This window comes from Eschrichtius robustus, chromosome X, assembly GCF_028021215.1.
Source record: "Eschrichtius robustus isolate mEscRob2 chromosome X, mEscRob2.pri, whole genome shotgun sequence".
In the NCBI taxonomy this organism is placed as follows: Eukaryota; Metazoa; Chordata; class Mammalia; order Artiodactyla; family Eschrichtiidae; genus Eschrichtius; species Eschrichtius robustus.
This window is the reverse complement of record NC_090845.1, coordinates 98,859,806-98,876,294: the sequence shown is the minus strand read 5'-3', so window position 1 is coordinate 98,876,294 and position 16,489 is coordinate 98,859,806. Positions and strand designations below refer to the sequence as shown.

At 42.4% G+C, this 16,489-nt stretch overlaps 1 protein-coding gene across 1 annotated transcript in view; it reads left to right on the top strand.

Moving 5' to 3' along the window:
- The window catches only part of DCX (doublecortin), a 130,883-nt gene that overhangs the window by 63,751 nt on the left and 50,643 nt on the right, over nt 1–16,489 (top strand). The window lies entirely within an intron of this gene.

Below are 16,489 nucleotides of genomic sequence, written 5' to 3'. Positions count from 1 at the left end.
TTCTCTCTCTCTCCCTCTGTGTGTGTGTCTGTGTGTGTCTGTCTCTCTTTCTTTGCCAAAACCTGATTTACTTTACCAGCTTTTCTTTTTTTTTTTAATTGAAGTATATTTGAAAAGACGCAGACCTACTAGAGAATGGGCTTGAGGACACGGGGAGGGGGAAGGGTAAGCTGGGACAAAGTGAGAGAGTGGCATGGACATATATACACTACCAAACGTAAAATAGATAGCTAGTGGGAAGCAGCCGCATAGCACAGGGAGATCAGCTCAGTGCTTTGTGACCACCTAGAGGGGTGGGATAGGGAGGGTGGGAGGGAGGGAGACACAAGAGGGAAGAGATATGGGGATATATGTATATGTATAACTGATTCACTTTGTTATAAAGCAGAAACTAACACACCATTGTAAAGCAATTATACTCCAATAAAGATGTTAAAAAAAGAAAAAGGGAAAAAAAATTAAATAAACTTTACCAGCGTTTCTTGGCCCACCTCATTTCCCCTTAGGTCATACAGCTTTTGCAAAGTAATTATAATAATTTGCATTCATACAGCACTAGTACTTTTCAACGCATTTTCATACGCACTATCTCTTTTTGTTCTAAATTGGAAAAAACCCCTACTATGAAGCAGTCAGAGTAGTATTAGTTCCATTTTTCAGATGAGGAACCTGAGGTGTAGAGTATTTGAGTGACTCGCTCATGATCATATAGCAATGTGTGACTGAACCAGAACTAGAAGTCAATCCCAAGTCTCAAAATTCAGGAATGGACGTTTGTTAGGAAAACAGCAGATAGTCCTACTGCCTTCATGGTTATAATCCTCATACTTTTTATATTGTTTCCAATTCCTTCTTTATACTCCATTCTAGGCCTATGAGGCTGACACTTGAGAAATGGCCAAATCAGACATTATCTCAACTGTGGAGTATCAATTTATCCTCAGCTTTTTTTCCCTTCAAATGTGAAGTGCGCACTTAACTAGATTTATAACAACATTGGGCAGGACATCTTTCTGTCTCTGCTTAAGCCAGCTGACACAGAAGTCTTCTGAAATGTATTGCCCCAGAATGCATCTTCTCTTCCTCTTACAGCTTTCTTTGACAATCACAGCAGGAGGACCTGTTGTATTGGCTGATAGTTTATTGAGTCCTTTCCTTCCTGGGGCTGGCAACCTTCTCACGCAGATTCAAGAGGCAGCAGATCTAGTGTAATTACCAGTCCAAACCCTATTTGGTGTCCCAGAATGGAATGAGTAAGGCAGTGTTGTACTGAAACCATGGATGAAGCTGGACCTCAGAGCCTTAGATGGATGCCAGGACTGGAAGAGCCAAGGACTTTGCAAAAACCAGAGGTCTAGGCAAGCTGTGAGTCATTAACTAAAAAAGCGGTTAGGAATTAGGAAATAAGCTTCTTACTGGGGTGAAAGCAAGGCCAAGGGTCAAAAACGAAATAGCAGTGGACAATAGTAAAACAATAGTAAAAACCATAGTAAAACCATAGTAAAACAATAGTAAAAACAATACTGCCTTAGGAAATGAGATCAAAGTCTGCTTTCGCCCAGAAGCCTGCTAAAATGGAGCTGATTCTAGGAAGTGGCCAGCCTGAGATCCATAGGTGGGAGTAAGAAAGCCATCTTTACGGGTCGGGAGCGGAGAGTGGTGGTCACAGCAAAGGTGCTATCTTGACAGTCGAGAAATGTCCTAGAGCACGGTTTCTCAACCCTGGTACTATTCACATTTTGGTCCAGAGTTAGCTCTTTGTCGTGTGGCGCTGTTCTGCGCATTGTAGGACATTCAGCAGCATCTCTGGCCTCTACCCACTAGATGTCAGTAGCATCCATCCAAGTTGTCACAACCAAAAATGCTTCCAGATAACGTTCAGTGTCCCTTGGGGAGTTAGGGAGAGGTAAGATGGCCCCGGGGTTGAGAACCACTGCTCTAGAAGCTATGGATTGTGAAAGCTTATTGGTCTCAAGCCTTCTAGGGTCCACAGACTTCTGAATTATTTTCGGAGCAGGAGATCTAAGGTAGCAGGTATAAGCATCTGTTGGGAAGGTAATCCCATCCTTCCCAAATGTTCTTTCACATCTAGTGCCTGGCTCACCTCTCCCATTCGGCACTATTGCAGTTCCTAAGAAGAGTGAACCCTTGGAATTTTCTGGAAATCCTACTTAATTGCAAACGGAAGGGTAGATCTCCTCATGGTTTTCATTCTTGGGACAAATGTGAAAATACTTTTTACTTTTTGCAATTGAGTTCTAAAAGACATGTTAAGTTTCTGTTTTCTTTTTATCTTGAACTTTAATTTCTTCATTTCCATTCCTTTCCTACTTTCATTCAACCATATCCTTCACAATGCAAGTGTATAGCTGATGAGGTGGGATACCCAGAGGCCAGGAACTGGCAGGAACTGGGCCTAAGAACCTCCGCTCTGGGAAATACTTGCAAAGGATATTGTACCCGCTTATCTGTCTTCCACCTCAGCCTCTTTTCTTACCACCTTCCTTAAAAACATGAGGAAGAAGTCTGTGCACTCTTTTTCCTCATTGTTGCTCTTGTGGTGGCTTTTCATGTCTGTCAGAAGTAGGAGTCCTCTGAAGGCCTGTCAGAACAGTTTTGTGGACTGAAACATGATATAGAAAAAGCAACAGGATATAGTGGAAATGGCCTTGGACCAGGAGTCCAAACCCAAGTTCTAGTCTCTTTCCCTCTTTATAGACATTTGATCTTGCAAATCACCTTCCCTTGGCTGAACCTCAGTTTCCTCATGTGTAAAATAGAACTACCTGTTTGCCTCCATGGTAACTATATGGTTCAAAAGATACAGTGGGGTGAAAGCAGCATGAAACATGTAAAAGCTTTTACAAATGCAAAATGATATTAATATTATTGCTTAATTGTAGTCACGCCTCTTCAATTATTCTTACCCAAGTGTCACAATATCCACTGGATAGATGTCATAGTCAAGGCTGTAACAACAGTTCCTTTCTCTTGCCTGCAGTGACAGGCCTACTCTCTAGGCCTTCCTCTCCAGATCTACTATCTACTTTCTACCCTATTCCACCCTGCTCTGTGCCCTTGGAGGCTGACCCATATCAACATGCTACCTTGTCTTCAGGATTCCAGTTGTGTTTGGAAAGGGAAGCACTGGCAGGGAGGAGAGTAGTGAGGTTAGGCTATTTATTCCCTGGTACCCTGCCTGCAAGGATGCTGGACATCCCTTCACTGAAGGTCACAGCTCCTATCAGGAAGCTCTCTTCGTATAATTTTCATGTTCTCTCCTCCCTCTGGTTTCTGGTATCTGCTACCTCTCCTCTCTCTTTCAGGCGTAAGGGTGGTAATGGACCCCATTATTACTAGTCCTGGGATACTTCAGCATTTCCTATGGTTTCTTTATACACTGCCCATACTTTTGTAATCAGTTGCCTTTGTTAAACTTTACTCAATTTATCTACTCTGAGTATGTCATGTGTTTTTTACTAGCACCCTGACTGATATACCCGCCAAATCTCTTCCTTTTCTTCTCCCCTGATGTTTCTATTGTAGTAAAATATATACTTGTAAAGGAGGGGACATTATGTAAGGAAATGCAGTAGGTTTATGGCCATTAGTATTCTGTCCAATCATGTTGAGAATTAGCTCCTGAGTCACCACCTCTGAACATCTATAATCAAGCTGTATGTTTCTTATCAATTGGACAGTCCATTCTCTTTGTCCTATCCGCAACCAACCATTGAGGGACATTTAGAGGCCGTGGCTCTCGTGCCTGCTGTCTCTCACGAAGTTCGTATCCTTGCTAAATTCCAGCAACCTGGGAGGCAACTGTCTGATGCACACTCCAGTCTCTGGTTTGCTGTAAATCAGTTTGCACCCCTTTGCTTCCTTTGGACTGAGTTTGCAGAGAATGAGCTTACATCCTTTTGCTTCCCTTGGACTGGAGTCTCAGGAAGCCTGGGAAGGGGGGTACAGTTAAGCCTCTGGGATTCCATGACAGCTGCCAGCATTCTGGCCCTGGTGTCTCTGCTTATTAACCGTGTCCAACCTGGAATGTTTTGTAGACTGTCAGAACTAGAAGATACCTCAGAAATCAACTAGTTCAGAGGTTCTAAACTTAAGATCTATCGATGGGCTTTAGGGAAATCCTTAAACTCCCTATACTATATGCAAAATTAGCTATCTGTGTGCACATATGCATTTTTCTGGGAAGCAAATCCATAGCTTTCATCAAATTCTCAAAAGGGCTCGTAACAGAAAAGAGACCTAGACCTCAAATGGCTCTAGAACAGCATCCACACCTTACAGCAGAGGAAACTGAGGCCCAGAGAGAAAGCAACTTACTTATCCAAGATTTCACAGTAAGTCAATGGCAGGGTTTAACCTAGAACCAAGGTAGGGGTGAACTCCCCCCGTTTTTTAAAATAAACCTTTCCTTCCTCTACTGAATTCCAAAGCCATACTCCCACTATACTTTGTGCACAGTAGATACCAGATAACTGTTAAATGCAATTGATAACGGTATTGGGCCCTAGAAGCACACTTGCTTCTTTTAACTGACCCTACCAAACAGAATCTGGAGCTGCGTGGGGCTCAGGGCCAACCATAGAGCTTAGTGGTGCCAAGGGAGCAGGCAGGGTTTTTCCACCCCAGTTCTCTCTGATGAATGGAGTTCTGTCTCGTCCCTGTTTCTCTGAGCCAACGTGTCCCCAGGGCCCTGTGGAGGGGCAGGTGTCGGTCCCGGGCATGGACTCAGCAGCCCAACTCCAGCGCCTCTGCAGCTGTTCTCATCCCTGTGAGGCCCCCAGTGGGAGCTAACACAGAGACTCTTGGAAAATGGCAAAGAAAAGCTAAGGAAAAAACACCCTGGAGCACTGAGGGGTTGCCAGGCTTCCAGGGGAGCTGGCACAGCCTTGCTCAGGTTATTAAATCACACTAGCTCCTGGTAAAATAGGGTAAAAAGTCTTATTCCTTCCCATCTTCCCTTCTATGGCCCTCTTTCCCAGGTCACAGGTATTTTCATACTACCCAGAGTCCCCTACTGTATTTCCTTACCTCGGTCTCCCCATGTAGGAAATGAGTACCTTTGCTGTATAGCTTAGGTACCCAGTGTGGCAGAATAAAAGCAGTCTGGAATTCCAGTATCAGCTCTGTAACTAGCAATGTGATCTTGTACAAGTCACTTAATCTTGATGAGCTTTCATGCTTCATTAATAAAACATGGGGCTAATGAACCAAATGACGTAATGGAGGTGAGATCACTTGACAAAGGCAACACAACAAAAGCTATGTGGGGTTGTTATGTCCTTTCACCACTCAAAGAAAAATTATTTTAAAAGTTGAAAAGAATAACCTTGAGGGACAATGGCTCAGCTGAGATCTGGCTGCCTAGATTTCAGTCTAACTGGGTTTTCTGGGGAAAATTTTAGAATGATGTGGGAAGAAAAGTCACCACTGGCTTTGAGTCTAAGACCAGTGGAAGGAATCAGTTGACAGAAATGTGATTTATTCCTGGAGTTTCACATGATACTTTATTTCCTAGAAACCTATGAGAAGAGCTTCTAAGGACTAGTCACTCTTCACCAGAAAAAGAGGAAGAGAGATCCAATCAGATCTAGTGCTGGAGATCAGAGGGAATCAGCCTCAACATGACTTGCCATAGGAATAAACTAGCTTGCAGAGGGGCAGAGAATTTCCAGAGGGTGGCGCAAGATAGTGGGAAGAGAATATCAGTCCCTCCCTGCACAATCAGCCAGTCAACACTGTTTCCTAAGGTACCATGAGGCAAATCATGGTCAGTGCCTTCAAGAAATGCATGCCTTGATGGATGAAAGAGAGAGAAAGGGCAAAACCCATAGGGTAACTTACGTGCTTAAAGAAATGGTCTTTAGTTGGGGAGGGGGTGGACGTGTTTTTCAATGCATATAATTAGAAAACAAATAGATCTAGAATTTAGTAAACAAGTCAATCTTTATCTCTTAGGACTTTCTCTAATATGTGGTGCAGTAGACAATGATCACTAGTGGTCTAGAATAATCTTATTATACTGTAATATCCTTAATTATGAAACAGTTTTAATTATTATGGTTCTTAGACTCTTCCTACTCTTGTTATTACTGGTGATAATAATATTTTTTAAATATTTGACTTTTTAGACTTAGACTTAGTGGAGATACAATGGTGAACAAAACAGATGAGGGTTCTACTCTCTTGGATCTTATATGGTGGTGGTGGTGGTTCTAGCTTAGACTGGGAGATAAGGAAGACCTCACTGAATAGGTGAAATTTGACTTCTGCTTCTGCAATATGGCAGACTAAGTCTTCTAAAAAGTCTTCCCGCTACAATACAACTATATCCTGGATAAATTATAGCAAAATTTTTCTTTACATTTCCCTTTTTTAAACAGCTTTATTGATATATTGATATAATCCACATAATATAAGTTCATCCATTTAGAGTATAATTCAGTGGTTTTGGGTATATTACATTATTAATATTTTTAATTATGGTAAAATATACATTACAAAAAATTTGTCATTTTAACCATTTCATGTGTGCAATTCAGTGGCATTAATTACCTTCGCAATGTTGTTCAACCATCACTACTACCCAGTTCAAGAATTTTTTCATCGCCCTACATAGAAACTCTGTAATCTTTAAGCAGTAACTCCCCAATCCCCTTTCTCCTAGACTCTGGTAACCTCTAGTCTACTTTGTGTCTCAATGATGTTGTCTATTCTAGATATCTCACATAAGTAGAATCCTACAATATTTGTCCTTTTGTGTCTAGTTGATTTCATTTAGCATAATGTTTTCAAGGTCCAATTTGCATGTATCAACTGCATTCTTTTTGTGGTTGAATTGTATGAATACATTAATACAATGTGACTCGTATGTATATACCCCATTTTGTTTATACATTCATCTGTTGGTGGATACTTGGATTGTTTCTACCTTTTGGCTATTGCAAATAATGCCGTAATGGACATTGCATACAGGTATCTATTTGAGTCACTACTTTCAATTTTTTGGTATATATACCTAGAAGTAGAATTGCTGGGTCTTTAGGTGTGATATTGTGATTTATAATAAGAAATATATATTTGGTCTTTGTCCCTATTTCTGGCAAAAGAACTCCAAAAACCCTTGGAATTTTCTAAGTGATGAGAGCTATAAAGGTGTTTCTATTATGTCAATGAAGTAACTTTTGGAAAGCACCTGAGGATGGGGGCTGGTTGCCAGGAGAATCAACCATGTGATTAAAGGGTTAGAATTTTCAGTCCCACACCCAGACCTCTTGGGAGGGGAGAGGGGCTGGAGATTGAATGGATCGCCAATGGCCAATGATTTAATTAATCATGCCTATATAATCAAACTTCCATGAAAACCCAAAGGAGAGCGTTTGGAGAGCTTCCAGGTTGGTGAACACGTGGAGAGCAAGGGAGATTGACACAGAGAAAGCATGGACACTCCGTGCCCTTTCCCCATACCTTGCCCTAAGCATCTCTTCCATCTAGCTGTTCCTGAGTTATATCCTTTTATAATAAACCAGTAATCTAGTGAGTAAATGGTTTTCTTGAGTTCTGTGAGCCACTCTAGCAAATTAATCAAACTTAAGGAAGAGGTCTTGGGAGCCTCTGATTTATAACCCAACAGTCAGAAGTACAGGTGAGAACGTGGACTTGTGATTGGCATCTGAAATGGAGGAGCTGGGGGCAGTCTTGTGGGACTGAGCCCTTAACCTGTGGGATCTGACACTATGTCTGGGTAGATAGTGTCAGACTTGAGTTGTAGGACATCCAGCTGGTGTCCAAGAATTGTTTGTTGGTGTGGGGAACCTCCCCGTGAACACACACACACACACACACACACACACACACACACACTGGAATTGACTACTGGTGTCAATGAAGTGGGATTTGCTAGAACACCCCTGGCTCACAGAAACTTGTGGTTTGGAAGAGAAAGGATGAAAGGACAGGAGAATGATGAACCTTTGATTCCTGTGTGGCCACATGGTCATCCACAGTACGAAGCAGCAGCTATGCTGCAATCACTTCCTAAAGGTAAAAGTTACCAGTGGAATTTAGTGATGGCTCCAACTCCTGGGGAGTTAATTCACTGGATGCATAAGGAAATGTAAACTGATAAGAGTGAGGCAAAATATTCACTCCCTTGGGTATTGTGATCTATAATAGATAAACTAAAAGAGAATAGTGTGTCCGATTTTGATGCTAGACCAAAAGCAGATTTCAGTGACTCAGAACTTCAGCTGCCTCCCCCCACCCCCTGCCAAGGTAAAAATTGTGCAGGGACAACACAAAGTACCTCTAAGACCTCTGGTTACCAAGAAGTTAGCATGGGGAGAGGGCAAAAGCAAGAAACTACTGAAACCAGGGAGTGTGGTATGAAGGAGTTGTTTCATTTTGTGAATCAGTATCATCAGCTTCCTGGAGAACCTTTACCAAAATGGATTGTGAGAGTCACTACTTTAGAAGCTGTGTCTTTGTCTTTGGTTTTGGTGGAAGAACATGTTTGGGTTGATGCAGGCCCCACAGGTCACTATGAAACAATTACAGATGGCTATATGTGATCCAGACACAAAGCAGCTTATTCCCGAGGGAGCAGCCAGCATGGTGGGCTGGATAAACGCCGCTGTGAGGTCTGTTTACCCTGAAAAGAGGGGCTGTCTGTCTCCCCTTATGAATGTCAAGTAGAACACCCCAAATGAAGCAGCAAGCCATGTAGTACTGGCTTTGTGATGACCGGAATATTCACCCGGCTGAATATACCTGTTATCCAGGGCACTTGCACATGGGCACCCCTTATAATCTTAATGTTGGAAAACATAAAAAACAGTTCTGGAAGCGTTATGGAATTTGCTGCCTCAGCTTCCCCTCAGGGGTCTTACAGATGCTAATAAAAACATTAGGTTAATTAACAAGGGAATTAGGAGGGGCTGAGGGGAGAGTCACGGGACTCTTCCCAACAAGGTGGAAATGTTGAAATGGTTATGAGAAATAAGGTGAATAAAGCAAATATCGACAGGAGCGAAACAAAGAGTAAACGGAGATGGAAGAGTTGTCCCAGCAAGGTGGAAATCTTTAGATGGTTATTAAGAAATGGGGTTAGACATTGATGGGGTCAAAGCGGCCTCCTGCTGGTTCCCCAGCATTAGAGGATCCCAAACAAGTCTGCTCTGTTTACTCCAATTGCAAGAAATTTAACCTCTGATCTATAGCCAGTTGGTCAGAAGTCCAGGTAACAACAACCTAGGCTTGTGACTGATCTCTAAAGGGTGGGGGGCAGTCTTGTAGGACTGAACCCATAACCCATGGAATCTGATGCTATCTCCAGATAGATAGATGGTGTCAGAATTCAGTGGAATTGTAGGACACCCTGCTGGTATCCAAGCTTTGCTTATTAGAGGTGCGGAGAAACCACTTCACACACACACACACCCTCACATGTTAAAATTGGGTCCAGGGACCCAGTTATACGTAATTCTGTGTTTAGTGTTTTGAGGAACCTGCAACAAACATTTTTAAATGTTTTTCTAAGCTTCCGGAAAAGAAAGGCAGGAGAAAGAGGGACCAGAAGTTGAAACTAGAGCAGCAGGCAGTAGGTAAAGGCCTGAGCTTCCCTGAGGGCAAAACCCATAATCGGAGCCCGGTGCTTTGGATGTTATCAGAAGTGCAGGACATGCAAGTGCCAACTAAAGAATGTCACTCATCATCTGGCTCTACAAGGATTGAGTCATTAGCTACTTCAGTCGCTGACCTTCAACCCACCCTGAAAGGAGTTCATGATGGAGATCAAGAATGAGGTACTCAGTGCTCTGGGAAAACTGGCGGAACAGGCCTTCAGATAGATATTTTCCGGAGAAGTTTTTTTTTATGAAACTGGATTCTTGCATCTTTCTATACTTAGAAAAGCACTAAAACCATTAACTAAGGTATCTGTTCCTCGTGACTATCAGCAACCTTCTACCGAGATGTGTGCTTAGTTGCACGTACCTCCTTCACCAAAATCACATATATACTAACCCCCCCCCCCACCCCTTACCTCTTGAAAACAATTTCTCAGAGCTGTCTGAGAGGCTGTCTCCTGGGCTATAGTCCTCAGTAAGATACTGAATAAACTTGACTCAAGCTTTTTATGTTGTGCAGGGTTTTGGGGTTTTTTTTTTTTCAGTTGACACAAGGTCCTTGAAAAGTGAGGGACCTGAAGCTGCAACCTCCGCATTAAGCCAGGACCCTTAAAAGGGGATATACCAAAAACCTACCTGTAAACTTGTTTGTCTCTGTCATGACTCCAGGTAGGAAACAAAATAAACAAGAGTACTACTGTTACTGCTGCTGTGGCTGGTGCTAGCCAAGTATCCTCTTGAGAATTTGCAGCCCAAAGCTTGCTCTGACACAGGTCTGGAATTCAGATTCATACTACTCACGTCGCAAGGGAAACCATAGCTAAAAAAAGGTGCTGCCCCCGTATTGTTAGTGAACCCTGGCACCTGGCAGAAACAAATTCATGTCCTTTTCAGAGAAAAGCATCCCCAACCTAGACCCCTGAGGATTCCCAAAGATTTAATTTAATCAAATATGAGCTCATAATTTTAAAAATTATCAAACACAAAAGGAAACCAGTCACCATGAGGGAGAGTTAGCAGGAACAACAGATTTGGATTCTCAAGGACATAAGATATTACAACGATCAGATAAGGACCTAAAATAACTTAATATGGATTATTTAAATAAACAAAACATGTAACCAAAATGGGATAAGAAAAAGAGACTTATCAGCTATGACCAGGCAAATTTGAGTAAAACAATGAAATAGAATTTCTAAAAGTCAAAATTATTATCATTGAAATTCGAAGCTCTTTGAGTGGGTTAAACAGCAAATTAAATACATCTGAAGAAAGAAAGAGCAAAGTGGCAGATTTGAAGATATTTTCCAGAATGTAGCCCTAAGAGATAAGAAGATGGAAAATATGAAGGTGAGACTGAGATATGGAAGATAGAGTGGGAAGGTCAAACATGTTCCTAATTTTCAAATGACCCCAGAGAAATGGTGTAACGAGAAATGGTGATCAAATAGACTGGTAAATATATGTGTAGATAAACTTAAATAATATTAACTATATAAAATAATTAAAATAATAATGACTAATTTGTGGGGTTAAAGAAAAGATCTGAAATTCTAAGCAACAATGGCATGTAAATTGAGGGTTGCTCAGACTTAAATACGGTATGTGGTACTTTATTTTATTTTTGTTGCTGTTGTTTTGGGGTTTTTGTTTTTGGCCACGCCGTGCAGCTTACGGGGTCTTGGTTTCCTGACCAGGAATTGAACCTGGGCCCCCAGCAGTGGAGGCACGGAGTTCTAACCACTGGACCACCAGGGACGTCCCCCAGTATGTGGTGAAGATTTGATGGGGAAGACGCAGCTCTAGGCCTGTGGCTCTGGGAAGAGTACTTTCTATGTAGAGGGAGCTGCAAGAGTGAGGCTGTGAAGCACGAAAGATCTTGATGTGTTTGAGAAGCAGGAAGAAGGCCAGTGTGACTGGAGCTAGGTAGCATATGTGGCATAAGAGATTGGGTAATATACAGCCAAGACAGAAAGTGGATTTTATTCTGCCTCTGGTGACAATGGGCAAGATAAAATGTGACTTCTAGTGAAAAAATGACTCCCAGATTTCTGGTTTGGGCAGCTGGCAGAATTGTGGTACCAGTGACTGAGATGAGGAAAGTTGGAGGGAAGTGGGATTTGGAGAAGAAGCGGTAAGAATTTGGTTTGGGGCATATTAAATCTGGGATGCCTGTCAGATAACCAAACGGAGCTGCCAAGCAGGTAGTTGAATATAGGAGTCTAGAGATAAACATTGTCTCCGCTCACCACGCCAACCCTGCGCCAGCCTGTGACTGGAGCCCATCCAGGGCAGGCAGGCAGGAAATGTTCCAGAATGAGAGTGGCAGTAACTTTTAGAAAAAGCCTCATCCGTAATGTTTACTGAATCTTTCATTAACTCATTTTGCAAAGCTTGCCAGCCACACTATGGGCAGGGCACACTGTTGGCAAGACAGGGAAATCAGTGTGGTTTGTCTTCCTTGCCACAGAGTTCCCTCTTCTGCGCCCCTGGGGCCACTCCTCTCCCCATAGACACTCTCTGCCCTTTCCTTCACCCTGAATTCCACCAGTAGACAACTGTATGTTTTGTCTGTGCAGCAGGCTGGCAGATGGGTCCAGGCAGTTGTGCTATAGAGAGTTAGAATCTCTGTGACTATAGTCAGCAAGATGCAGTTCTTCTTCCAGGGCTATTAAGAAAAAGGCACGTTCCCTGCTTCCTTTCCTTTATTTATGCAGTTACCTGGAATCCCTTTTACTCCTGTCTCCTCCATCAACCTATATCCCACACGCCCTTCAAGAGTCAGACTTTGTGTCATCTTCTCTGTGCAGCCTTCCCCACTTCTCATGATTAGAATTCTTCTCTTTGTCGCCTGTGCTCCTCTTGCTTTTTGTGCCTCTGTAATGGTGCTAAAAACAGCATGCCTTGTATTCCAATTATTTGTGAGGTTCTGACTCCTTATTATGCTGTCAACTCGGAAGACAGGGGCCTTTTTCTGTACATTTCTGTATCTCTCACATAGTTCCTTTGCCATAGCAAGTGTTTTATGAGTGAATATTAGTGGAATTGAACTTTCAATGAAAATATTTTGCACGTTGGAAGTGAGTCTCATAGATATACGAGCAAGACCTTACTTACATTTCTTTCTGAACAGTTAGATAGTGAAATGTAGAATCTACCAGCAGCAGACACGTATGAGAACTCACTGCCAGCGTCTGTAATATGTGGATGGAGAATCTAATCAAGCTTAAATCAAATCACAGAGTGAATTTGCCATTTGCAGCTAATGGACTGCCACACACAGTGATCTGTTGTCTCTGTTTCCCCATTTGTACTTCGGCATTTAAGCCACTGGATGGTCCATATAATCTATTGTTCGCGCTAATGCATAACCAAGCTAGCTTCCCTTCCCCCAACTCATGCTGTTTTTTTTTATTAAAGGAAGAACATTGAGTAAATGGTTCAGTGTTCACGTGAGTTGATTGACTTTATTGATTTTGTGCTGGCAGTTGATTAATTACAAAGACGGGTGTCATGCTTTTGTGTTCTCTCCTCTGACTTAAATACCCAAGTGTGTTTCAAACAAAAGCTGATGTCAGCAAGACCCTTGATCTCTGAGGATGCTGTAAGTGGTATCATAATGATTATTATTTTTACCACTTTCGTTGCCACCTCATGACAGAAATTTTACCACAAAAATAATGGTTTGCAAAATTATATATTTGCAACGTAACCTAAGGTGGATTTTGTATCGTGGTAAGTGAGTGGAATTTTAAAAAGCAGATGTGAGTGTGAGTTTCATTTGGAAATTATTTCTTACCCTCCATTCTTCTCTTTCTTTTCCTTCTTCCTCTTTCTTCCTTTCCTCCTCCTTCCCCTCTTCCTTGTCCTCCTTCTCTACTGCATACTCAGTTACCAGTTACGGTAATGAATAGGAGTTTTCTCATCCGTAGATTTAAAATGTGATCCATAAAGATGTTATCTTTTTTGAGTCCAATAAAATGTTCTAATGCGTATCAGGCATTGATGAGGACAAAAGGTGACTCTCCTGCCTAAGCTGTGTACAAGCCTTTGAAATCAGGGATTAGGAAGGCACGTTCTCTCAGGCAATTGAGTTGTTTTGTCCCGAATTGAATCAGGACACCTGAGTGCTAGTCTCAACTGTGCCATGATCCATCTGTGTATCCTTCAGCCACTTTGACATTCTGTGTTTTGGGTTCCTCATATTTAAGATGGAGGGCTTTCTATTTTCCCAGCTCTGTAACAAAGCAGGGGAGGGCTGCTGTGTCTCAGTATCCAAGGCATTTGGGAAAGCTGGGTATCCACATGCACAATATGAATTTGTCTACATTTGGGAACCAGTAAAATGTGGGGTGGGATCACACAAGAAACCTGATGCTGAACAGCTGGATTGCAAAATGAATGTGTTTGAAGCCAGCCACACCACTGTGAATTTGTCAGAAGCATAGGGGCTTTGCCTTTCTTAGAAGCTCCCCAGAGAAGGGGTTATCCAAAGGCTTTTCCCAAAGCCTGGGCGGGGGCAGAGAGGCTTGGAGTTGGAGGAGGGTGGGTCACTGTAACAGCAACCCCCAGAGCAGTCTGTGAAGGCTTTGTTGTCCTACAATAGGATAGCATGTCACTGCAATGGCTGCTTTTGAGCTCTCGGTTTTTCTTCTTGGGAAGTGATTTCCACAAATACCTCCAAAATGAATGGTCTGGTACCTCTGGGGGAAGAGTTGCTGTTTGAAGTATTTACTAAATTCCTTTTATGACCAGTAGTTGGTTGAGGTTTTCTATTTCTTTTTGAGCTAATTTCTTTATTTATGTTTTCCTTTAAAAATGATCCATTTCATCTGTTTTCAAACTAATTGTCATAGTTATGCAAATAATAACTTCTGAATTCACAGTCATTGCTCCTTTCTTGTTCCTAAATTTATATATTTGTGTTACCTTTCAAAACCTTTGAATGCTAGGTCCTATTGTCTGCCACTATTGATTTCTTCCTTTTTGTTTCTACTTTTCTGCCTTTGTATAGCCTTACAAAGCCTCCTTCTTATTTTCTTTACATTCAGTTGAGGCAAAAACAGCCCTGGCTAAATTCTCACTATGCGATTAAGTGCTCTACCAGGAACCACGGGAAGATATATAGGGAGCGATAAACTTGGTCTTTACATTCAGGAGAGCTGTGATTTAATGGGAAGGACTAGGTGAATATTCATGAAAATACAGGCAGGTTTTGAAACAGTGCTAAATGCTAGAGACCACTAGGGAAGGGATGCCCAAGGGAGGGGCTTCCCTCACTCATGACCAAAACTAAATGAAGCCAGTCAGAGTCAGGGGCAACCTCAAACACAGAGCATGGCAGAGATCTTCAGGGTCAAGAGGTGGCAAGGGATAAACAACTCAGAGGCACACAATGTATCATAGTTAGGGGCTCCAAATTGTATTGGTCCAAGATGTCAGTGGGCATCTGCAGAAGGATTCAAAGCCATGTATGTAGCCTCTATCGTTGGATCCACTACCAGGGCAATATGCAGGCTGCTTATTGAACTAACATGCCAGTTAGTGACTGGGTCACTTGGAGGTGGTACTAAATAGCTCCCAAGGCACCTGCAGATACTCCTAGCACTCATGACATGATATTGAAATGTTCTGTTTCAGTGTATCTCATTCCATCAGATTATGAGCTCCATGAAGTCATGGCCTGAGTCTTACTCATCTTTGTCTCCCCAGTGCCTGAACCATATGTAAGTGCTTTGTATTACTGAGTGGCTAAAAGCACAGGCTTTGGCGTCACATCGATCTGCACTTATTTGGCTTCATCGCTTTCCACCTGAGTAATTTACTTATTGTCTCTGGACCTCAGTTTTCTCATCTGTAAAATAGTGATGACAATAATGCCAACTTCTAGGAATTGTTGTGAGAGTAAAATGGGATGACAGATTTGGAAGTACTTAGCAGAGTGCCTGTTCAGAGTAAGCATTCAATTAGTGGTAGCTCTGTTTGTTATTACATGATTGTGGAATGAATGGGTGAGGACGAGTGGGCTGAAGAAGGATGGTGGCCTATTTGATGAGGTCAGGGCCCAGGGCTGGGAAGAGGCTTAATAGGGGTGAACCCAGCAGCCCTCCAAGTCTCCCTCTCTTCCCTTGGCATCCTTTGGGTGATTGGGAGGCTGAGACAATGCGGATAATGTTTAAGCATCTCTTGCTTTGTGTAAGGCTTGCAATCATCTTGGCTGGGGGAACTGGGATTGAATAGACCCTGGGTGGGTGATGATGTTATTAATACAAACATTTTTCAAATGTAACATTATTGATCTCTGCACCCAACAAGCAGTTGTTAGTTTGTGAGCACGGTGCCTTTGGAAAGTCATTACTAGCAGCTTGAATGGGTAGCTTAGAACAATTAGAAGCTTTGAACACTTTCAAGCTAAGGATTGGGATAAGAATGTTTTGACTCTATGGTTTCTCCTGGGCTTTCCCTGGTGTGCTGGACTAATTATCAAATGTAATTAGGAAAGCTGAGAAGTGGGGAGACTGCAGGGAGCAGCATACTTTCCCAGGGACCCTCATTTCTTTGTGCAGAAAAGGAGTTGGGGAGGACTGTCTCTCTGTTGTGGAGAAGCCGCAACGCATAGGGCGCTAGAGGGCGGGAAGGGTCCTGGGAACATGACTTTTCCAGCAGACCCTCAAGCCTACAGGGACCCATTGCTCTTGATTAAATTTTAAGTGGTTAGGATGGTTTTCCCCTCCTTTTTCTTCAGAGAGGAATGGTATTCTGGGCTGCTACCAGGTGCTCAGTTCACTTTTAGCAAAAAGTCCAATTTTTGTGGGTCCAAAGCGGTTAAAAACCGGTGTCCTTCT